The following is a 24,651-nucleotide window of genomic DNA, read 5'->3' as shown; positions in this document are numbered from 1 at the left end:
CAGGCAGCTAAACAATGACTGCATCTCGTCTCAACTCTTTGGGGTCATTATCACATGATCACAATCGCTTTTATATATTGACTGCAAACGGCGTTGCTCTTTCTGGGAAATTTCCAACATCATTATTAGGAAATTATGGACCTGTGAAATAGAAGACCATCTCTGTTTTGTTTGTTTGTTTGTTTTTAACAGAGCTCATGTGAGCTGAAATACTTTATAATTTCTACTTCACTGCTGTAGCAAAAAAGTGAATTTCTCGATGGTAGTTTTCCTGCACTTGTTAGAGTCACCATTGCAAGGTTGACTGATTCTAGGTATACAATGAATGACGTATTTGTGATGGAGTTCAGAGGTGATTTTAGGTGCTCTAATATATTAGGATTTTTGTAACTGATGCATTATCCTCCTGAATTTATACTTGATTGTCTTATGGTAGTTTAGATGGCTGTAAGCGAATGTTATAATAAAGTTTACCAAAATATTAACTGTGTACTTGATAATATAACCTGTAACAGTGTCTTGAAGTATGATTAGAAGCTTTTTCTTAGCAGCAGTTCTGTTGCTTCTGCTGCCCGATGTTCACGAGTCCTTGTTCAGCTTAATAACTGTGCACTGCTGTATCTGTAGATGTCTGTAAAATCTCAATGAGATGCACTTTAGAATTGCGCAGGCGTTTTCAATGCTCTTCTGACACTTTGCGCGTGTGTTGTAAATGTAGCTAGCTAATGCTACATGTGATGTGCTACTGTCTCCTTCAGAGACCTGAATAATCTGCTGTGTTTTTTGCCTGTTTCATGGTTAATGTTACTTCTCTGAGCCATTAAAACCTGAAGCAAGCTGAGATGGAAGCATGTGTGTGTGTGTGTGTGTACCATGTTTACATCTTTGTGGGGTCCAAAAATTGGAAGTTTACTGTACTTGTGGGGAGAAACAGCCGTTATGGGGACAAAATCGCCGTCCAGACAAGTCTGAAGGCATTTTTGAGACTCAAAATGAGGTTTTACTGTCAGGGTTAGGGTTAGGCATTCACTTTTGATGGTTAGGGTAAGCGGCTAGGCAACGCATTGTCAATTAGATGTCCCCACAAGCTTATGAAAACACAACTCTGGATGTGTGTTTTTACTCTAAAATACAATTAAATCTTATCTATCGAGTAAAACGTCACTGATCCGCTTTAACAATCAGATAAAAGCTTTGAAGTCAGCCACACAGACACAGTGCTAAGGCCCAGCCCAGTCTAAAAATAAAACAAGAGTCATTACAAATTAAAATGAGATAACTGCCCTGAGCCTTGTGGGAAAATAATGGTGCTGTAGCAAGAAAGAATTAGAAGTTATATAAAAACAAACAGTTTATGGGTTATGTAAACATCTTTAACCAGCAGCACAGTAAGCAGAGACACAGTGGGATTTTTCTAAATGCTTAATTTTAATAACAGACAATCCAAGAAGTCTGTGCTTAGGTTGAAGGTGCAGGTGTGCATTAGTGGCGGGATCAGGAAGGACATCTGTGTTTGTTTTGCATAAGAAGAGCAACTATGGAAGTTTTATTATGGTCAAATAGTCTGAACGTTTTGGCATTAATTGCATAAATGTTTATTAGGTTTTAATTTTTAAAAGGGAATCTTCTTTGTGTCTGTTGACATCTACGTACAAAGTAATTCACATTAACTACTAACTTGTACCCCAGCATTCATCGTGGCTCTGGTAAAATCATGTTAAGAGACTAGTCAGGTGAAATTCATCCCCCGGTCTCGCTTCCAAGGGCTGCTACCCTCCCTTTATTTTGGGATGTGTTGCTACGGTCTTCCTTCCTTCTTCCTTCTCTCTCTTCTACGGCCTCAACCAGTGAAAAGCTTGCTGAATTGGGTTAAGATCCGGTGACTGACTTGGCCATTCAAAAATAGTCCACTTGTTTGCTTTAATAAACTAATGTGGTGTTCATGTCACACATGTCACATCACACAACATGTTGTACAGATGATGTGGTATGCTTTGTATCATGAGCCGTTCCATGCCTTCTCCATACTTGGAGGGCATGGTGCTTGTGCTGTAGCAGCTCCAAAAACTGCTGAACGATCTGCCTTTAGAGATTAGACAGGCCTCGATTTGTTCCACCACCTGCCTTTAAATAATGGCAGGGATACACAAACCTGCACAGGTAAACATTTGATTATGCAGAGATATTTTTGGGCAGCATTTATTGTATAAAAAGTGAGTCTGATCTTTTAACTTATTTTTCTGACTTAATATTGCACTTTTATCAGGTGTAAACAGTTTTTAGTGCAGCCATGTGGCTCTGTGTTACCGGGGATTTGGTGCAACTGGATTAGATTTGATGTAGAACAACTTTTTTTCCCTCGGGAGGAACCAGAGGAGCTTTCTGATGGTGACTTTGAAAGTCCAGTCTGCCGGAGAAGATCAGGTATGTCTGAAAAATGAAAATGGAGAGTACGCTGAATGAAAACTTATTGAGGTTGTAAGCTCAATGACCAGTGTCATATAATTAATATATGCTTAGTGCTTATTTTCTTATTATATTGTTTTATGTACTTTAATAATGAGGGTTTGTAAAGCAAGGCCACTTTTGACTCACAAACTAAGTGCTCAGCCAGACTGAAAAACAGGAAGTTAGTGTAGAGCTGTACAAGCATATTAATAAATACAGGAAGCCAGACAGAAAAGAGGAACTTGTGCCATATAAGGAATGTTTGTATCGAAACTGTGTGACGTGTAAAGTACCATAATAATACCTATATGAGACACAGTTTATGATTCTAATGTTAGAGATCCTGCAACTGGCGTTTGGGCTGTGCAGGGGTCTCTCTCTTCCAGAAGATGATAGAATAAAAAAGAAATATAAATGTTTTATACACACTATGAGTCGGTTTTCTCTGTTCTGTCATGGGGACAAAAGAATCGGGGTTTAATACCAGCTAGACTTTGTGACTGCAGTGAGTATGAACATAATTCCTGGGGGGTTTGTTTGTTCGTTTGTTTGACGAGGGCATCGTTAATGTGTCTGATTTTAATTTTTACCGATAATCACAGGTGATTATGGCCAAGCAGGAATATGTGTCCAACTTTCACTAGAATTAATATAAGGAGATATTAAGGCTCTGTTAAGATTACGAAACAAGTCGTGCTGACCTTCTTTCCTTTATTCAGTGCATCGTGCGTTGCCAACATCACCAGGTGAAAGTGAGGCCAAGCATCAGGAAACAGAAGGCTGCACTCAGGACAGTGAAAATGAGGAACAGGCAGAGGGACAGCAGATCCATATAATGTGGCAAAATTTAAAGAAATCCTTCATTCTATGTTGGCTAGGATATTGTTTTGATGCAGATTTGCAATTTGTATGTTTGTTTTTGTTGAATCACTGCAACTTTAAGATTTACATTTAATCATTCTATTTTTTGAAAATGATGCAATGTGAGAAATTCTTCAAGGCTGACATGTTTTCTGATTCCTCATCAGTAGCGGTTTTTGATACGGGAGACACGGGCGGTTGCCCGGAGCGGCATCACGGGCATCGGCAAAAAAAAAAAAAAAAAAAAAAATGCACGTACTCATGCTGACCCGACGTCATGCCAGCGCATATCGGGAATGGCATAGGCACCGATTGGTTTTCTATCGCCCATTTGCTGGGAGTAATGGCGCCCTCCGTTTGCGAGGTGCGCCTGCTGCTTGCGGCACAGGGAGGAGAGGGCGGGGCGGCGGGGGAATACTGATGACTCCCACCAAGTCTTCAATAGGAATGAGAGACCTCAAAATCGCTCTGATACGGATAGCTTCACCTTTATCCATTAGCATGGATCAGCTAATAGAAAAGAGGTAGGGCTTAAGTGAGTGCACTATATACGTAAGGCTGCATGTAGGAGTTGTGTATTTTGAATTGCTGGTACTCCACTTCAAGGCCAGCCAGCACGGAGCCCGTAAGACCACACATACGGCCAGCGACAACTCTCACTATCAGTGACTCAATAATCCAAAATATTAAAACAAGCTCAGTCACAAACCCCTCTTACCTGGGAGCTATTGTCTGAGACATAGAGGATAAAGCTACTGGAATTCTTGCTTCCGGGCAATCTAAAAGTCATTGTGCATGCAGGAGCTAACAATATCTGCAAACAACAACTACAGCTACTCAAAAGAGACTTTGAAAACACATTCTGCTCACTAAAGATACACGTGCAGCACATTTTTAATCTGTTTGTGAACACAGTCAGCTATGCAGACACGATGCAAATGAAGTTGGAAGAAAACTTCTCTCCTCAAACATTTCCTAAGGCATTTTCCAGTCAGGTGCTCTAATTGGAGATAGGACCCTGTATAAATAGGTCATTGACGAGGACGACATAGACAAAACAGAGACAGCTGAACAAACGCACGTGTACAGTACAAAGTAACTCACATGCATCTCTGGAGCACAGCGGCCCAGCAGGTCAATGAGAGCAGAGTAGAAGGTCATGATGGCATTTCCCATGTGAATAGTATCATCTTCCTCTTCCCCTGGCATGTCACTGCTACACACGGACACACAGAGACACACTCTCATATTAAATGCCCCTAAATACTTCAGACCACTTTCTTCTGACCCGTTATGCTCATTTCCCACTCTGTGCTTGTACTGTAGTTACTCATGAACTCAGGTTAGTGACAGGATAATTGGTTCAGGCTGATGTTTGTCTGAAATTGTTCTTTTCTAAATGGAAAACACAGGAAGAGATAATCTGCTTGAATATTGTTAGTACTGGAAATACGACACGTACTTTAAGAAGTTACCAAAAGGTGTGCCGAAGGAAAATAGTGGGCTCAAAGTCATATAATGATAATAATAATGGATTGCATTTATATAGCGCTTTTCAAGGCACCCAAAGCGCTTTACAATTCCATTATTCATTCACTCTCACATTCACACACTGGTGGAGGCAAGCTACAGTTGTAGCCACAGCTGCCCTGGGGCAGACTGACAGAGGCGAGGCTGCCATATCGCGCCATCGGCCCCTCTGGCCAACACCAGTAGGCAGTAGGGTATCCAACTGAACCCTGGGATTTTGTGACAGGCATTCATAACTACTGAAATATACATCTGCACAACAAATTATAATTGCTATGAGTCAGCATTTTGTATGCCCTAATTTCCAAAACAGATGCAAATTCTAGATCTTAAGAAAATCCCTTAACATTTAACAGGTTGTCGACAAGCCATCTGGACTTGTAGACTCATGTACAGACCTTTGTAAGGAATTTAGTCTACCAGGCAGACCAAATGGAAACAGTCAACATGATTGTGCTAGCGAGTGCTTCCTGTTAAAAGTGAGGTCTTCCTTGCCAGGGTCGCCAAGTGCTGCTTATAGGGAATTATCTGACGGCTGAGTGTCTGGAGATAACTGCTGCTATGAATGGGTGCTGTATAAATATAAAGGAAATGTAATTTATCCTTGCCTTTTCAGTCCAACTGATCAGTCCTGTTCTGTCAGTGTGAACTTTAACATGTATATGTAAGTAATCAGGTTAGAAGTGTGGTCATACAGTGCCTTGCTGCTCTCAGACATAGGAGACGGACCATCTCTGGAGGGATCCTGAGAGATCTTAATGGCCTCCTCCATTGCTGCCAATAACCCATCACCACCTTCACCTCGAAGAGCCGGGCCAAAACATTCTGGTCGACGAATAAGGAGCCTTACCACAACATTGGCATTCTCCTCCACACTTTCACCTGGCCACATAACAGGGACAAGTTGCTAAGATTGTGGTTGCACATGACACAAACTCCAGTGGAAAATAAATGATCTGACTGCAGTCATATGGTTACATTTTTACCATTGCAGAAGACAGCAAAGCGCAGGAAGTCAAGGTATCGTTCCCCCTCCACAGGGTTCCAGCCAATGTCAGGGTATCCCTTAAGGACCAGCATCACACAGCTCTGCAGCCCACACCCAGCTAGATATTGCACCACCTGCAAAAATAAATTATTATTATTATTTTGGGTTGTTTGTTTCAAAAAGAAAAAATATAGCACAGTGGAAAGACACCTACAATTTCCATTTATTTAACAGAGATCGAACAAAGGGCTTCAGCAGTATGGGATGCCCGACCCGTTGACATGGGGCATTTTGTACGCCCACAGCTAGAGCTTGGTCCACATTACCGGCAGCGGGGACGGATCTACTGTGGTGGCATGTGCCACCTTAAAATAATCTCAGTGTGTAGCTTTCTGCATTTTATACTAATAAATTTGTTTCCGGTGTCACCAATTCATAGCCTTTATAGACTATATAGGAATAATGGAAAATCTCAATTTGGTGGTCTCAAGATTTGCTTTATGCAGTTGATGTTGTAGCCCACAGTCACAGTCAGATAAAAGTAGAAACCTTTGGTCAGAATTACTACTCATGTGGTGTAATGTACTGCAAACTCTAAAGCAAAATTCTAATAAGATGACTGTATAAAAAGTTATTGTTGTGTTGAAAGCCAAATACATTTGATTTTTGTTATTTATTCATTTTTGTTTAACAGTTGTTATTTTCTGACCTTGATGGACAATTTCATTTTTAACCAATGGGGATTGTTCTCCAGCCTTTAAATGTTTTCCGTTTGGTTACGCTGGTAAGGCTGATTACTAAATATGAGGAACATTGTTGCTGTTGAAAAAGAGGTTGAAAAGCGAGATGTCAGTTTTGTTAACTGCCAGATCTGGAGACCTGAAGCTGTTTCTTGTGAATTCGATCTGGTTTCAATAAAACGGAGGAAGAATATGAATGAGTTTGGATAATTACATCTATTTGTATGTTATATATTTCTTGGCTGCTTTGTTGTTATTTTAACCACTAGTGAGCTGTTTATTGACACTAGCTGTACTTACTGCACAAAAAGGGGAGGGATCACTGCAAATCAATACAAAGTTTGTCTATGTGATTGGCTTTTATCCTTATGTATGCTCTCTTTCAGAGTGAGAATTGCCCTCATCTATAGGGCACAAGGGTCACTGAAGAATATGAAAATGGTGTGAATCACACGTGTGCAGTCACAACATTTCAATCCAAATGAACGCCTGTGGGAGATGTTTGACCATTAGACAGTCCTCTCCAACATCATCAAACATATGAGGGAATATCTTTTGGAAGAACAGTGTCCAGCGCTCCAGTGACTTTCCAGACATTTCAAGAATAAACATAAAGGAGTAGTAGTGCTGTTCTGGTGGTCCAACACCTTAGTAAGAGGCTTTTTGGTTTTTCTATTAATTTGTCCCTCTTCTGTACCTGACATTCTTCTGATTAAACCTCCAATCCATCCATACTCCAAATAGGAATGTACATAAAATGATGAACCAGACTCAAATACCTGCATTTATTGCAAGAATGTGGATATTCCCAGAGTCGCTGTGAAATAGGCAATGGTGGTGCGTGTGTGTATGTAGCTTCTGGGATGTCCCTGAATTTAAGAAAATCATGAAGCCGGTTGGGGACAGGAAGCTGCTGGACGACATTGGTCCTCATCAGGATATCTGGTCCCAGCAGTGCTCTGACCTGCAGCCGGCAGATGTGTGAAAGACAGGGGACGGAGTCTGAAAGAAGGTGGAGAGAAAAGATCAATCGCTGCAGTGTTTCCATGTGCAGGTTATTTAAACTCTGCAGTGCATATTTACTGCTGTACCGAAACATGGATGTGGATCCCAGGACTTTTCTGCCACCCTTCGATTTAGAATATGTTTCAAATGGGGAGATAAAGTCGACCAGTTTACAAACTGAAGGAGGTAATTTAACACCTGGCTGTCTGCATCTTCCAACCTACAAAGAACAGATGACACAAAGGAACAGATAATGATGATGGGTGATCAACCAGCTTTGGATCCTGACTTAAATTTAGCCGATCTCCTTTTTAAAAGAATTTTCTCAGGCATATCCAGACAGCTTTAAATACGGAAGCTTTTTTCTTTCTTTTTTTAAAGATTATTCCCCCAAAGTCCTCTTTTGGTGGGCGAAAACGGCCACTGCTGGTGAGTGAGAGGCTGATGCAAATGCTACTATGCTGATCTTAATGTCACTAAAATTTAATTGGGATCCTTGTTTAACATCACTGACTAATAAAACCTGTTAACTGTGGGGTTTGACCTTATTTTGGCTTTTAAAGTGGGGCGAGTCAGAACGTTAGAGAACTGTTTACTTAGAATATCCTCTGTGATTTCTCCAAACAGCAGCTGTGCGTGAGAGGGTGACCCTGAAACTGTGATTGGCCAAATTATACAAAGTCAAGTTTTTGATTTTTAGAGGCCCATCCCTGGAACAAACCTATTACAGCTTGTTGATTACTAAGGAGACAGAGGTGGTGTGGCACCTTACATGTGGGGCTGAAGCAGTAAAGATGGTTCCAGTCCTGCCTTCAGGAGAAGAGGAAGCCAGCAGCCAGCAAAATGTACTTGGTTTAGAGCCACAGAGAGCATCTCGTTCAGTTCTCTCAGCTTCAGCTCAGTTTCCCATCATGCTGCAGTACACATTCGTCGCTGGTCACAGCCTCTGGGCGAGGTATCCACCGGTGCTCAAATATCAGCTGCAGCAGGTCTGCTTCGTCAGTGGCCAAAGCATAAATCCAATCTTCCTCATTCAACCTTGCTCCTGCAGCTATCAGCAGTTTCACCGACTCACTGAAAGAGATTTTAATATCAAACTAAAATAAACCATCTGGTTTATCTTGCAAATATGTGCAAGGTGGTAAAATCGGCATTCTTACACACCTGTAAGGTTTCTGGGGTGTGCGATACAAGGCCAGGGAGAGCGGTGAGAAGAGGTCATGGGTGTGCGAGCGGTCCTGGGCATCTGGGCTGTAACCTTCCCTCAACAGCAATTCCACACTCTTGGTCTGATCACTGTTGATAGCCACATGCACCGGACTCACCATGCTCTCGCCGTGGTCGCACGCACGATCCATAACAGCTATGAGGCTCCTGAGGATACTGGAGTGACAGAATATCAAAACGTCAAAAATACACAATCAGCCTTATTTTAAAAGAGGTTAAGTTATGTGTCAGTACCCGATGTGACCAAACTGGGCTGCGGCGTGAATGGCCAACTGGGGCCCAATCGTGACTGCAGACCATGTTAGGGTCAGCCCCGTGGTCCAACAGGAAGTCCACGCAGGCCTGGTGTCCCTCCTGAGAGGCGATGAACAGAGGTGTACTCAGATCAACTGCCTGCGTGTTCACGTTGGCACCTGAAGTGAAAGCAGGTTAAAAAATTAACTGTGTAATCTATTTTACTTAATTACTTCCTAAAGAAGAGGCCAAGAGGACATGGAGCATGAGATCCTTTAACAAGGAGGAAAAAAAGTACAGCTACCATTAAAAGTAAATCATATTTACCGGCGTTAACAAGTATTTCCAGGCACCCCCTCTGTCCGTACGCTGCAGCCACAAATAACGGGGAAATCCTGTGATCATCTACTGCCTCCAGGTTGCATTTGTTAACAAGAATGCGCACGATCTTAGTGTGGCCCTTTGGGAGAAACATGATCTTAAATACAATCAGCAAACACACAAGGACCCCACTGTTAATGCTGGCAGCAGAGAGCAGGAACGTTTAAGCCCTACATTCTTCACAGTGAGCATCACAAGAAATCACTGCATCCCTGCATTCTGCTGAAATTTTATGTGCCAGTTTGCACTTTTTCTGCAGGTGTTTAAAGGTAAAAAAATTATTTCATTTATAAGTGAAATGTAATAAAAAGGTTAATACATGCACAAAGTCTCTCTCTCTCTGTGCCTTGCAGCCAGTCAGAAAACATAAGGGAAATAAGGGAAAATCCCCAACAGATGTGACCATGCTTTCCTGATCAAATCCTAAAAGTCATGATCTAGTGTTAAATGAAAACTGTTCGTTTAAGAACGTGAGTGCTAATGCTTATGCCTACCTTATATGCAGCTTGATGCAGGCAGGTCCAGCTGGACTCTGTGTATATTCTGTTGACCTCAGCACCTTTGCTTACCAGCAGTTCTACAACATCTGTGTGCCCGTGGCTAACAGCTGGAAGCAAATTTTGGGACATTCATTTGGTTAGAGGAGCTTAAAGGGTTAGACAAGCAAAAACAGAAAAAAATTAAACATCAGTGAAGTGCAGTTGTAATACCTTCATAAACAGGACAGGACAAGTCGTTAGTGAGCTGGTTGATATCAGCGTGTGCTCTGAGGAGCAGTTGGACCACCTCCAGGTGTCCACGCTGCGCTGCCAGGTAACAGGCAGACTCCCCCTCATGCGTCAGATGGTTCACATAAACACGACTACATCTGGAGGAGCGTCCTGCACACAGGCGGAAACCAAAGAGGAAGAACAAAAGGCAAATGAGAGAAATGCACATATAACTTTAAAACAGGTGCTGAAGTGACTGATTTATCCATTAATCATTCACATCCATCTGGAGTCTAGCAGAGAAGTAGAAGGAGTAGAAATACCCTCAGAGGTGGGAAGTAATGAAGTACAGATACTGTGCTAGACAAATCTAAAACCTGCAGGACACCAACCCTTGAAGCCTGGAGTTCCTCACTCCTGGCTTAAATGATATGGAACGGTATTTTTTTGGTGCAGATGCCCTTAAGCTGCGGCTTAAGTGTGGCATCAGCGTGCTGAGAAAGACTGCAGGCCCCTCGGTCAGTGCGATTCAGAGAGCACCGAGCACCGATGGACGACAGCAATACACACATGCGCTCCCACAGGCACACAGGAAAAGGCCACAACAGCCCAAACACACAGTCAATCCCAGTGTATGCAAGGCCCGCCCCCTCCACCCACCCAGGTCCGACTATCATTTTAAAGGCGGTGGGCGTGCAGTTTGCGGGGCAGCGCTGGCGTGAGCCCTCAGGCGCTGAAGCCTGACAGTTTCGGGTTTCTGGTCAGTTACCGGGCAGCTCCCTCTTGGGTGGAGTTCAGAGCTGGTGCACGATGCTGTCTGTGTGGTTGACCGAGACGGAGCCGTCCTGGCGCAGCCGCTGCCACTGGAAAGTTGTGCTGAGGGAGCCCACCTCGTCCTCCTCGTTCTCCTGCTCCTTGGCAAACTCCATAAACACCTGCAGGACAAAAGGAAACGAGGAACACTTGGAGTGAATAATCCAGAGGTCCAGTGGAAGTACAAACTGACCGCCTGACCTGTAAGCCTACCTGCTCTAAGGTGGACTGGGAGAAGTTGTACTCTTCAAAGTTGAAGGTTTGCTTGGCTGAAGACACAAAGAAAGAAGATTAAGTACACGGGAGAGAGAGCAGAGCTGTGGAGGAGAAACATCGGGTCAGCACTCACTCACCGCTCTCTAACTGAGAGAAAGACTTGGCCAGTGATCATTTATTGATTTCTAACATTTTTATTGCATTTGTTTGAGTCTTTAGGGCTGCTACATCCTCAGTAGGTACATCTACTTCTACCCCAAAAACAACCTCGAACAAGTCCCACACGTTGAGCGTAAAAACATGAAAGCACAGGATATCTACTCCCAACTGTTATTTTAAGGGAAAAGTTCATTTTATTTGACTTTACAAGCTGAATGTGTTGAACTTGAACAGCTGAAACTGGGCTGTTCCATTAATCATATTCAAGCACAATTCTGTCTTTCAGTCAGGACAAAACTCTTACTCTGGATTTGATTTTTGCTTTCTCGGTTTTATAAGGTTCACTGCTTTCCTTTACAGTGTGCTGTTGGCACTCATTAAGTGTCCATCACTGTGTAGTTGAAGTGGAAGAAAGACCGGTGTTAATCAACTGGAGCCATCTACAGGAAGAAAACACTTAAGGTTTCACAGCTGGACGAGCTGCTGTGGAGTTATGTGACCACACTCCCATCTGGTACTCTCTCCAACCGCCATCGGTGCTCGCTGGCTTTATGATCAAAAATATACAATCCAGCCCAGTGGACACGTTTAGCAAATGTGAATAAATTTTGGACTGTCTTTTAAAGAATTTCACAGCTTGTCCTACTGAAAAACACCTTTTCCACTTCCATTCATTCTACACCAAAGTCCATCCATTCAAGTAATGAACAATTAAATGACTGAAAAGTTGCAGCTTTTTCCTTCTCTGGAGATATTTATGTTTTTCTATTGTGTCCACACAGATGCCTTTCATTAACTACAGCAGCATTTCTTTATCATGTAGAAACACTGACACACGCTTGAAACTGCACAAGGATTAAATGTGCAGTTAAACTTCTTCACAATGACAGGAGAAGGATTTTTACCAATCCAACTCATTTAAGATCAAAATGACTGTAAAACGAGTCTGACATCCCTGAACTGCACACAGACACAGACAGGTCAGGGCTCACCTCTCCTGCCGAGCAGCGTGAGGGAATATTCGTAGGCTCTCCTTATGCAACAGCGCCACCTGCTGGAGCCCCGTCAGCTCTTCTCTAAGTTTCACCTCCAAACTGTAACCGCGGTTCAGCTGACAAAAACAGCATAAATAAAACACCAAAAAGAAAAAAAGTGTTCCATGAGTTACATGACTGAAATGATTAAACAAACAGACAGAGGAATGCTTCAGTATCATTCTACTGTACCTGGCCTGCAGTGGGGTCAGTGTCACCTGCCAACATGTGCATGATGGTGCTCTTTCCTGCTCCGTTGGGGCCCAACAGTCCAAGAACTTCACCTGAGGAAACAGCAGGTTAGGATTCAGACTGTGGGTGAAGTTGGCCGGTTGTTTTTTTATTTATTTTTTTATTTAACCTTTATTTAACCAGGAATGTCCCATTGAGATTAAAAACCTCTTTTTCAAGGGAGTCCTGGCCAAGAGGCAGCACATTTCCAAACAAATACATACAAACAAACAAGATTAAAAATTACACAAAACAATTACACATTATTGAGGCAGTCTGTAGGCCTTTGAGTTTAGTTTTAAAAACATTTAAAGACAACAATTCAGTCAGTTTCCAGTCTTTCTGTAACAGGTTCCATGAAAAAGGCGCAGAGTGGACAAAGGCTTTCTTACCCAACTCTGTGCGGACAAGGGGAACAGACAGCAGCAGCTGATCATTTGAACGCAAGGAGTAAGAACCACTATTTGTCCTTGTGACCAAAGTACAAATATAAGGAGGCAACAATCCAAGAATAGCTTTGTAAATAAAAGTGTACCAATGCCCCTGTCTTCTAATGGCCAAAGAAGGCCAATTTACTCTTAAGTACAAGTCACAATGATGGGTCAAATATCTACAATTGGTGATAAACCTCAAGGAAGCATGATACATCGTATCCAACATTAGAAGGCATGAAGAAGAAGCGTTCATATACAGAATGTCACCATAATCTAACACAGATAAAAAGGTTGCAGTGACAAGACGTTTTTTTACTGCAAAAGAAAAACACTGTTTATTACGGAAAAAAAAAAACAAAAAAAAAAAACGAAGTTTCAGCCTCAGTTTCTTTACAAGTCTCTCTATATGTGGTTTAAAGGTAAAGGAGTCATCTATCCAGACACCAAGGTATTTATATTCATGAACTATCTCTATGACATTTCCTTCAAGGGTGGACACCACTGGAATAGGCTCTGGGACCTTCTTTGACTTAGAAAACAACATTAGCTTAGTCTTGTCAGCATTGAGAACTAATTTTAGCTGGATAAGTGAATGCTGGAAAGCAACAAAGGCTTTCTGTAAGGTTTCAATGGCCTGAGTAAGAGATGATCCATAACAGTAAATAACTGTATCGTCAGCATAAAAATGCAAATTTGTGTCTGAGACATTTTGACCCAAGTCATTGATATATAAAAGAAACAGAAGGGGACCCAAAACTGAGCCCTGTGGCACCCCCTTGTGGACAGCAACAAATTTAGAACAAAGACCTTCAAGTTTAATGCACTGGGTTCTATTATTCAAATAATTTGAGAACCACGCTATTGCATGTTCTGACAGTCCAAGGCTGAGCAGTCTGTTTTTTAGGACAGCATGATCAACAGTGTCAAAAGCTTTTGAGAGGTCAATAAAGAGTGACGCACAGTACAATTTCTTATCAAGTGCCATAATAATATCATTTATCACTTTCATAGTGGCAGTGTTAGTACTGTGTTTTTTCCTGAAGCCTGACTGAAATTTAGAGACAATATCATTAGAGTACAAAAACTCCTTCAACTGGTCACAAACTAGCGATTCCATGATTTTGGATAAAACACACAAATTTGATATTGGCCTATAATTAGTCAACACCGATGGATCACCTCCTTTCAACAAAGGCAAGACAAAAGCTGATTTCCAAACCGATGGAATTTCTTTGGTTTTAATTGAAAAATTAAATAGAATTGAAAGTGGTTCTGCAATATAATCCGCTGCCAGCTTCAAAAAATAAGGTTCCATCAAGTCTGGACCAGGAGGTTTTCTGTGATCCAAAGCCTTTAAAGCTTTATGCACTTCATAAACACTAAAAGGTACAAAGTTAAAACGGTCTCCAGAAAACATAGAGAATTCTGGGCAAGAATTTGTTAAAAAAGTTTCTGCAGAATCAAACAAGGAACCCACTGATAAAAAGTGCTCATTAAAGCAATTCAAAATTTCAGTTTTATCATTAATTGAGACTGAATCTTTTACAACAAATTTAGGAAAGGTTTGAGTCATTTTATTGACAGAAAGGGACTTGATTACTTTCCAAAATTTCTGTGGATCGTTGAGATTCTCAGTGGTGACAGACAAAAAGTATTCGGATTTGGCCTTTTTAATAAGAGAAGTGCATTTATTTCTAAGCTGTTTGAAAGCAGACCAATCAGTGGTAGTATCTGTTTGCCTCGCCTTGTCCCATGCTCTATTACGCTTGTGTATGTTATCTGCGAGTGTCTGCGAAAACCAGGGATTTTCTCGGCCTTTAATTCTAACTTTCCGTAAGGGGGCATGTTTATTAACAATTTCCATAAAGCTTTCCTTAAAATATGTCCAGGCTAACTCTACATCTGGTAATAATCCGATTTTTTCCCAATTAACTACTGACAAATCATGATGAAAAGCCTGTTCATTGAATTGTTTAAGATTCCTTTTACACACTATGCGCGGCTTACATTTTGGGATTTTAGCATTTCTACAAACAGCAACAACACAGTGATCACTTAGGTCATTACAGAAGACACCAAGCGAAGAGAATTTATGAGGTACATTTGTTAAAACCAAATCAATTAATGTGGACTTTTCAGGGCATTTAAGATTTGGCCTGGTAGGAAGATAGACTAGCTGGGTAAGATTAATTGAATCGCAAAATTCTTTAAATTCACCAGAAGTTGCATTTAGCCAGTCCCAATTCAAATCTCCAGCCATTAGTAGTTCAGTGTAATTTAATTTAGCCAAAAGGTGCTTTAGTGAAGATAATGCCTCTTTTGAAGCAGATGGGGGCCTGTAACACCCAACAATGGTTATCGAAAGAGTATTAGCAATATCTACATTCAAAGCCAAAAACTCCATTTGTTTACATATCGATTGGGACAGAACAATCGAGGCATTAAATCTTGATTTGACATAAATAGCTACACCGCCTCCTTTTTTTGGCCTATCAGTACGATATATATTGTACCCAAATATATTAATGTCTTCATTAGTAATAGATTTAGTTAACCAAGTTTCAGAGATTATAACAACATCTGCATCTGTAGATTTAACCCAAATTTTGACCATGTCCATCTTCGGTAGTAGGCTGCGCACATTAAGATGAATATATTTAACACCAGACATTATTTTAAAATCAGAAGGAGTCTGGGAATATTGCAGTTCAGGGCCAGGATTTGGTTGCACATTTCCTGACAAAAATAAAAGCAAGACAATCAACAACCTCTGTTTCACCTTTGATTTGGGTTCAGAACTTTGATATGTTGAACCCGAGCTGAAGCCTCCATTAAATGGGCAAATGAAATAAGTATGCAAGACCAGAGTAGACTGAAGTTTAGGGAAGTCTCTGGGCAAAACAGGCATGAAACTAATGTCATGATCCAACTGAGCTGGTAACTGCTCTATTTTTTGCAACATTATAGAGCATGTGCCTTTTTCAAAATTCTCTTGCAGATAAAGATCATTTTCAGAGATTCCCCTGCTATGTGTCCATATGCAATTGCTTAACCGAGGGTCCAAAAAGGCCAAGAGGAATATAAGAATAGCAAATACTGCCATCATCCACAATTTTAGTACTTAACAAAAGTAAACAGTACAGACCTGTGGGTGAAGCAAACCAGTTAGCTCCAGGAAAATGGCACAGGGCCAGACCTAAGCAAGTTAACTCCAAAAGGATAGCGCTTGGCCAGGCCTGAGCCGGTTAACTCCTGGAGGACAGTGCAGGGCCAGATCTTGGCCAGTTTGCTCCTGTGGAAAGATGCTGGACCGGGCCTAAGCCAATTAGCTCCTGAAGGACGGTGCAGGGTCAGGCCTAAGCCAGATAACTCATGGGAGATGGTACAAGGCCGGACCTAAGCCAGTTAGCTCCACAAGGATAATGCGAGGCCAGTCCTAAGCCTGTTAGCTCCACAAGGATGGCACAGGGCCAGGCCTAAGCCACTTAGCTCCTGGAGGATGGTGCAGGGCCAGACCTTAGCCAGTTAGCTCCTGGAAGATGGTGTAGAGCCGGGTCTAGGCCAGTTAACTCCAGGAGGATGGTGCAGGGCCAGACCGTAGCCAGTTAGCTCCTGGAAGATGGTGTAGAGCCGGGTCTAGGCCAGTTAACTCCAGGAGAACGGTACAGGGCCAGGCTAGGCCTGTTAGCTCCAGGAAGATGCATCCATCAAATTCCAAGGCATCTACCAACCACACATTTTCCAACAATCCATGCAATATTAACTGTCAGGTTAAGAGATACGTTAAAAAATAATTAAGAAATACGTTAAAAAATGCAAGAAAAAATATACGAAAAAATCTTTTAAGAACAACTAATTACAGACAGACACGTAACGAACAAAGAGCATGCTGCCATCTTGGATTGGAATGGTTGAACACAGGTTGTGAACCACGCAGCATAAGAAAAAGCAGCAAGACTAAGCGTACCTTTACGGACACAGAAAGAGACGTTCTTTGTGGCCAGCTTCCTCTTCTTGCTTGGAGAAAATCCTTCTCTCCTGCCCTTGTACTGCTTCTTCAGGTTACTCACAACCACGACCGGTTTCTAAACAGACACAGAAAAGACAGAAAAAGTAGCAAAATGCCTTCAGATCACTGATGAGAAACAAAAAACTAAAGATGCCTGGCTAAATTAATCTTTATTACACCTTGACTCTTCAACAGGGACCAGGGACTTCAACAGCATTCTTAATTTATCTATTATAAACCTTTACCTCTTCACAGGACTGACAGCTGAGGGCCTCTTTGACTCTGGCCCTTTCCATCTGGACATCTTCGTCTTCATTCTGGCCTTCTTCTAGGTTCCTCTCCACCGTGGCCTTGGACTGGGATGAGATTCTGTGAACATTTTAAAAGGACATCAGGTCTGCTGCATTTAATGTAGGCATCAAAACCTATATGTTTTTATTGCAGTAAAACGGTTGCGACCACATTTTGTTCAGGGATCTGGGTAACTCCAAAAGCCTCACAAACTTTTCTACCTTTATCAAAGCAATAAACCTCAGTACAAATAAACCAGAGGTTCCTGTAATCCAGCGGTTCCCAAACTTTTTTTGCTAGGCCCCCCTTTGTTTTACAAGAAAAATGCCCCCCCCCGGGCACGCACGCACACACACGCACGCATGCACACGCACGCACGCACGCACGCACAAACACATCCTTTAACCACCAGAGATGGGCAGTAACGCGTTACTTGTAACTGCCGCGTTACTTGTAACTGCCCCGTTACTTGTAACTGCCCCGTTACTTGTAACTGCCCCGTTACTTGTAACGCGTTACTGTAATCTGATTACTTTTTCAAGTAACGAGTAATGTAAGGGATTACTATTGCAAAAACGGTAATTAGATTACCGTTACTTTCACGTAGGAAAGCTGCGTTACTAAAACCGTGATTTTTTGCGAGAATGTCTCATGACAGTGACGTAAGCGATTGCGACGTTCGTGACAACAGCTGTGTGCAGATCAACAATGGACAATATATCGAGTGCGGGAGAGAGTATAGCATGCAGCGTTTAAAGCGTGGAAGTACTGACCTTATTTTGAGTTTGATTCCATAAAAAGTGACAAAAACATTAGTGTCCGTTGTGCGTGGGAAGAAAACTTCTTTTTACAGCGAAAAAAACCCCTAAACTTCGAAAGCAAGCACCTACGACATAATGGGAAATTCACAGAGAAACTCGCGGAGTCTTCAACTGACCGCTGCGGCACACCTGCACCAGGGTAAACCTCCGCATAAGCCACACCTGCTTTATAGGTGAAAATAGAGCAACAGGACCGCTAGTCTTTGATTTTATTTATTTTCTGCTGTGTTTTACTTGCATCTATTTGAAAGAGTGAGTGTAAATCCAAAAAAATATTTTATTTTATGTGCTGGAATGTGCAGAAAATAGGTTTAAATGTTAAACAAATTTCTTCCAGTCAGAGAATGTTGCATATAATTAAGTTTTGGCTTGATGCATAAAGTTAAAAGATTTAAAGTTTAAAGTTTTAAAAAGAGACGTTTCCATTTGATTACATTTTGTATGATGGATTATGCAGAAAAAGTAGAATTGGGCTGAAAGATCTATCGCTTTATCACCTATTCAGGTTGTAAATCGTGTTTTTAAAAAGTAACTAAGTAACTAAGTAATTAATTACTTTTGAAAATAAGTAATCAGTAAAGTAAGGGGATTACTTTTTGGGGAAGTAATCAGTAATTAGTAACTGATTACTTTTTCCAAGTAACTTGACCAACACTGTTAACCACACACGCCCATATTTTGCTCCATTGCGGTTTATTTCACACCTCAAACATTTAGTAAACAATTAAGCAAATACAAGTAATAAATTACAGGCAGCAAGAAAGTAAACTACTAACTCTTTTACGCTACGTCTACACCTACACGGGTATTTTTGAAAACGCAGCTGTTTCTATGCGTTTGGACCTTTTGTCCACATGTAAACGGCGTTTCGAATCACCGAAAACGGAGATTTTTTAAAACTCCTTTTTTGCGTTTATGTGTGGACGAGGAATACAGAGTTCATCACGCAACGTCAAAGGTATGTGCCTTTTTTTTCACGTCACGCTGTGCGCCACGTTATTGTTTACATGAGATGAATTGCAGAATGGCAGATAGAGACAAAATACTGTTAATCTGACTATCTGCAGGTTTTACACGCTTACATACACACATGCAGTTACTGTCCCTCCATTTACAAAGGCAGAGGCGTCACGGTGTAATTATTTTACGTGTAGTTGTTTTTTCAAAAAATGCCTCTCTGTGCAAAATGGGTTCAAAAACATAAACAGCTGTGGGATACTGTTTGATACTGGATACGTGATTTGAACCGAGGGAACAAATCATGGCAGGATCAGCCTGATATTATTTGTATCCCACTGTAACTTTACTGTATAAAGAGCTAACATCTCCAAAATGTCAGGAGTAGTTACAAGAAGTGTTTGTGAACTAAAAATCAAGAATGTGGGATACTGTTAGTCCGTGATTTGGAGAGCCTAGCGCGTGCTCCCGACGAAGGGAAAACCAATTCTGCAGGGGAGACCTACCTTGGCACTTGTGCAGGTGGAGCCAAAGGGAAGATATGCTTCACCATATTTTCTAGTCTTTAGCTTAGAATGAATTTGGTTTGGAAACATATTCAGCGATGCTTCATCTCCTGCTTTGCGTTTGTGTGGGCGCCCCGTGCTAGCAGTGTCCAAGCGGGTTTTTTCCCCCTTTTCACACCGCGGCCCCCCTAGGGGGCGGGCCCCACACTTGCGGGCCCCCCAGGCTCTGCTGTCATCAAAGTTATGAAAGCGATCATCACCTGCAGAGCTGATCGTTTTTCATCGTCCTTCCTCCAGAATGGATCTCCAGCCAGCGAAGCAGGAAAAGCAGAATGATGCACTGGAGATAGGGCTGAGCACAGACACACAAGGATTACAGTTAAATACAGTTCTGACATTTGTTTATCACATTTTTTCCCCCCACGTCTTGAAATATGATACATACGGCTAAAACTGAAATGAGCAGGTTCTTCCACAGGAAGTTCTCCTCGTAGACAGTCGGGAGGAAGGTGGCCTGAGAAATGGAGAAATGCTCTCAAACATGACTCCAATAACGGCCTCAGCCCCAATGATATATGATCGTGTATTTATTTGAAAAACACAGCTGTATGCTTGACAGAGAAAGCAGCTGTTGCCCTGAGCTCCCTGAGGTACAAGTAATTCATTTATTTTAATAAAGGTTTCAATCGAAAGCATTTTTGTTGTAACAATCGAATTAATTATTCCTTTTGGGTTCTTGTAAGAGTCAATTAAAGGGGTCCTTGCCTTAGATGATAGCCCACTCCGCACTTGATCTTGAGATACAGAGAGGAGCCAACACACTTCAGTTGACCTTGAGAGATCACAGCTTTGCCATCTGCAGAAACAAACATTCAAAAAAAAAAAATAAATCAGACATGTTTTCAACTTGCGTGGAGATAAACCTTTGTTCTCATATAGGTCAAGTATAAAACTGGAGCTGCTGCTCCGTTACATAAAGCTGTGCTGGTGTTTTCTGCTCGCCTCTGCACCTTGAATCTCACTCTTGAAATTCTCCTGCAGCAAGGAAGGATACTCAGCGCTGACCTCATGATGAATAATATCACAAAGCTGGAGCATATGTTAGCATAATGAAATATTTGCATCAATTAAGTTGTATTTTGTTCGACATCTGTCTACTGCCTACCAAATTTAAAAAGAAAAAGTGAGGACTAGCTCAGTCATTTAGCTATGCTAGTTTAGCTAACGCTGCTATTAAGCCGTCCAACATGCTATACAATAAACTCACCGAGTGCTGCGGCGATTGTGAAGTGGACACTGCAGCTGCTGAGGGTGCACTATTGCTGAACCTTTGGATGGCCGACAAAACGGCTCTTCCGATGTTTTACATAGGTTTACCGGCACCATAAGGTTTTTCCAAGAGTTGGAAGCCATGTTCACGGTTCATCACGTGACCTTTTGAATGCGCCTCAAGTGTGTCTCACTGTTCCCCGTGTACAAGCCTTTAAGCAGGCAGTGTTGCCAACTTAGCGACTTTGTCGCTATATTTAGCGAGTTTTCACACCCCCCTGGGCGGAGGATAGTCCTCCCCCAGCTGCTATCAGGGCAGGAGATGTGCATACCTATGCGTCCAAACTGCAAATGAATCGCGCATGAGCGAAGCCGCTGCTCCCGCACTGACTGTAACGCAGTGAGTTCTTCTTTTACTGTTATGTTGTTTTGTGGATCACAATTACTACTTATAAACACACACACACAAAGTAACTCCACCAGAGTGCCTATTTCGGGTCACTTTTGCCGGTTGTGCAAATGAGGCGATGACATCATTTAGCGACTTGTAGCGACTTTTAGGACAGCCAATACTTACTTACTTACTTACTTACTGAGGAGTTGTGAACACTGGAAGCAGGGCAGGCACACATTAAACACAGCGAGGAAGAGAATTGAGTTCTTTGAAATACGGCTGGTTTTGATATTTAAATATGCTAAATTTGCCAACGTTCTTCCGGCTCGCCATGTAGCATGGCGGTAAGTGGCGGGCCACTGTACAGCAGGAGATACAGAGGTGGCAGGTTCGAGTCCCATGCTGCTCACCTTCTGGGGGATGTAGTCCGTTGTAGCAGTGGGTCGCTCCGGCTATGTCCCTCACTCTGTATGGCCCACCTGTTGTGGGGGGAGAGTCCGTTGTAGCGAAAACAGGGGTCGCTCCGGTCATAACTGCCCTCACTTAGTACATTCACTTTGCAGGGGCCCGAAGGAGTGATAACAATCGCTCTAGGCCAGGGAGGGGGAGGGGCCCCCCCATCCCATTTTATAAATATAGGACTTTTTTATATATATATATATTTTTTTTTTTGCTGTTTTGTTTTACTCTATTGTTTTTAACTTATTTACTGTGCAGCGCTTTGGTCCTGTGCAGAATAAATATATTTTTTTTTATTGTATAACTTCTGATACTGCTATACAACCAAGTTTAAAGATCAACACTTGTCGTGGCTTTGGTTAGAAATCAGCAGCCACGTGTTACAGTCTGTGGGCTACTATTTTCAGTTTCTTAGGAATTGTAATAGTTACATCTCACTTAACTGGCAACAATTAACATTCCATGGAACACATTTCACAACTTTCTTGTCAAATAAGGAATAGTTCATGATATGCATTTTTGTGATGTTCTTATATAATAATTGCTTTTATTGTAAACACACCTCCCTCTCAAAAAAAGTCTAAAAAATATTTGCATGCTAATGGGGAATATTGAGTAGATATAATAAATACACTAAATCTCTGCTGCCCATAATTTATCCATTCAGATTCTTTTAGTTATTTAAGATAAATCATTTAGGTGTTGTGGGATGAGTTGTAACTCATTAAGACATTTTACCACAATTGTATTTGAAAAAAAAAAAGACAGTAGGCCCTGCTTTTCTGTCATTCAGCCATCTCTGTTTGTAAAGGTTTGCTTAAGTTGGTTCTGAGGTCAATGCAAAAGACCTTAAGGGAGTTTAAGAGACAAATCACATTTACCATTTTATATCTCAAAGAAAGAGGTAGAACAAATTAAAGCTTGCTTAACTTTGTCTCAGAAGTAATTTAAGTTTTATATTTATTCAGTTATCTTTTATTTTCAGATAATAAAGAAGTAAACTGAGGTTTTGTTAAATTTGTCTCACTCGATCTTAAAGGTGCAACAAGTAGCGTAATATTTCACTGGCTCTAACCTATAGACTCTGTTATCCGTCACCCTTTTATCTGTAAAACCCCAAGCTGTCAGTAGTAGAGTGTGAGAAAGTTGAAATGAATATCAGTTCAACTTGTATAAACTGTTGAACAAATTTAAGCTGCTGTTTGATAATAAATCAGGCAGCTTAAAGTATGATGCAGTTTGTCAGAGAAGACAATGTCAGGAAGCCTGTAAATGAAACTCTAGACTTTGCTGATGGAGACGCATTGGTAGGAACATGTTGTTTGTTGTTAATGCTGTTGTGTTTAGGCTGGCACTAGAGGCCACTAAAGAGCCATGTTTACTGGTTTCACCTTTAAGTGAGTGCTGGTGCATGTGTAACTGATAACTGATGACTTTAACACTGATAACACAGTGGATGTCACAGCTGCAATCAACCAGTGTAAGTGTCTTGAATTGTGTTCATTATACCATGCTGATGTGATGCCTCATTTTTATTTATTTCAATCCCTTTTCAGACTGAACAAGACCATTACCAAGTGGCAATTTGCTCATGTAAAAATAAATATTTTCCATATGTATCATGAAGGGGGAATGTTTAGTTTGCCACAAAGTCTACTTCATGTAGTAATTATGAGTAGGCTATTGCTACTTCTGAGAGACAAATGTGTAAAGAGGAAATTGATCTATAAGCAATGATAGATTTGCATGATTTTGAAAATAAAATTTTATTTATTAACTTGTTAATTGTAGAATGCTCTTAATTCAGCTAAATTTGTTAATTTTATTTCTAAAGATAATTTGTTTTCTATGGTTACTTGTTATATAATATATACAGGCTGTAGACACTTACATCCATCCATTTCCTTATCCAAAGATGAGTTTTAGTGGCAGCCTAAGCTGATCTTCTGGCCTCCTCCTGGGAGTGTCCTGAAAAAAAAAACCTCCTAGGAGAGGCACAGAGATGACCTCCTGATCAGATGCCTGAACCACTTCAGCCAGCTTCCTTCAATGTGAACTAGCAGCAACTCTGCTCTAAGCTCCCTTTAGATGTTTGAGTTCTTCATCCTTCCTTTCTTAAACGGATCCCTGCCACCTTAGAGAGGAAACTTATTTTGATTGCTTGTATCTGCAACACTATTCTTCAGAGCACTAGCTACAGAGCATGCCCAAAGGTGTGGGTAAAGTGCTTTCTGGCTCAGCTCTCTCTTTACCGCAGTGGTCAATTGCAACAACAGGGCAACCAGTCTGCCAATCCTGCTCCTCCTCTTCTTTTATGAGGAAAACCACAAGAAACTTCAAATCACTCGCTTGGGAAGGCAACTATCCCCCAACCCAAAGGGTCCTTTTTTGGCAGAGAACCATGGCCTCAGACTTGGAGGTGCTCAAGATGTTCGAATGACACCAAGAAAATTACTTTCAATTCTACAGTTGAATCTGAGGTTCACAAAATGGACACCCTCCACCGTGTGGATACTTCTTTAAGACACTCTGGTTCGCCCGGCCACGCCCCACAGCTCACGTATAAAACAGCTGTGCAGACGTGACACCGGTGATCATTTCAAAGTGGATAATAGCTTTTTGATCTTATGTAATGTTTATGGTTACAACAATGTAGCTCAGAACAAACTTTTATTAAATGAGATTACCAGTCACCTAAAAGAACGATCTCACAAATACTCCACAAACAATCTTATATTAGGTGGAGATTTCAATATGGTTTATGACGAATGGCTTAATAGATCACCCTCTAAATTCCATTCCCATCATATAAATTCATTTTTACACAGCTTCTGTCTAAATCTCAACCTAATAGATCCTTGGAGATTAGCAAACCCACTTGTTCAGTCCTTTCCGTGGTTCAAGCCTGATGGTTCGATTTCTGGCTAATCTCAG

At 41.4% G+C, this 24,651-nt stretch overlaps 1 long non-coding RNA gene and 2 pseudogenes across 1 annotated transcript; all 3 read right to left on the bottom strand.

Moving 5' to 3' along the window:
- Nucleotides 1–3,629: 3,629 nt before the first annotated feature.
- LOC134633007 (ryanodine receptor 2-like) lies at nucleotides 3,630–6,554 on the bottom strand (annotated as a pseudogene).
- A 413-nt stretch (nucleotides 6,555–6,967) lies between these two features.
- Nucleotides 6,968–10,696, bottom strand: LOC134633006 (ankyrin repeat and SOCS box protein 3-like; annotated as a pseudogene).
- Nucleotides 10,697–10,877: 181 nt separating this feature from the next.
- On the bottom strand, nucleotides 10,878–11,325 carry LOC134633338 (uncharacterized). The gene is made up of 3 exons (XR_010094715.1): nucleotides 11,291–11,325; nucleotides 11,151–11,206; nucleotides 10,878–11,059 (listed from the first exon to the last, which is right to left on the bottom strand). It is a non-coding gene; the product is annotated as an uncharacterized LOC134633338 (long non-coding RNA).
- Nucleotides 11,326–24,651: the final 13,326 nt, after the last annotated feature.

Source organism: Pelmatolapia mariae, linkage group LG8 (assembly GCF_036321145.2).
Source record: "Pelmatolapia mariae isolate MD_Pm_ZW linkage group LG8, Pm_UMD_F_2, whole genome shotgun sequence".
Lineage (NCBI taxonomy): Eukaryota > Metazoa > Chordata > Actinopteri > Cichliformes > Cichlidae > Pelmatolapia > Pelmatolapia mariae.
The sequence above is the reverse complement of the archived record's forward strand: the minus strand, read 5'-3'. Positions and strand labels throughout refer to the sequence as shown.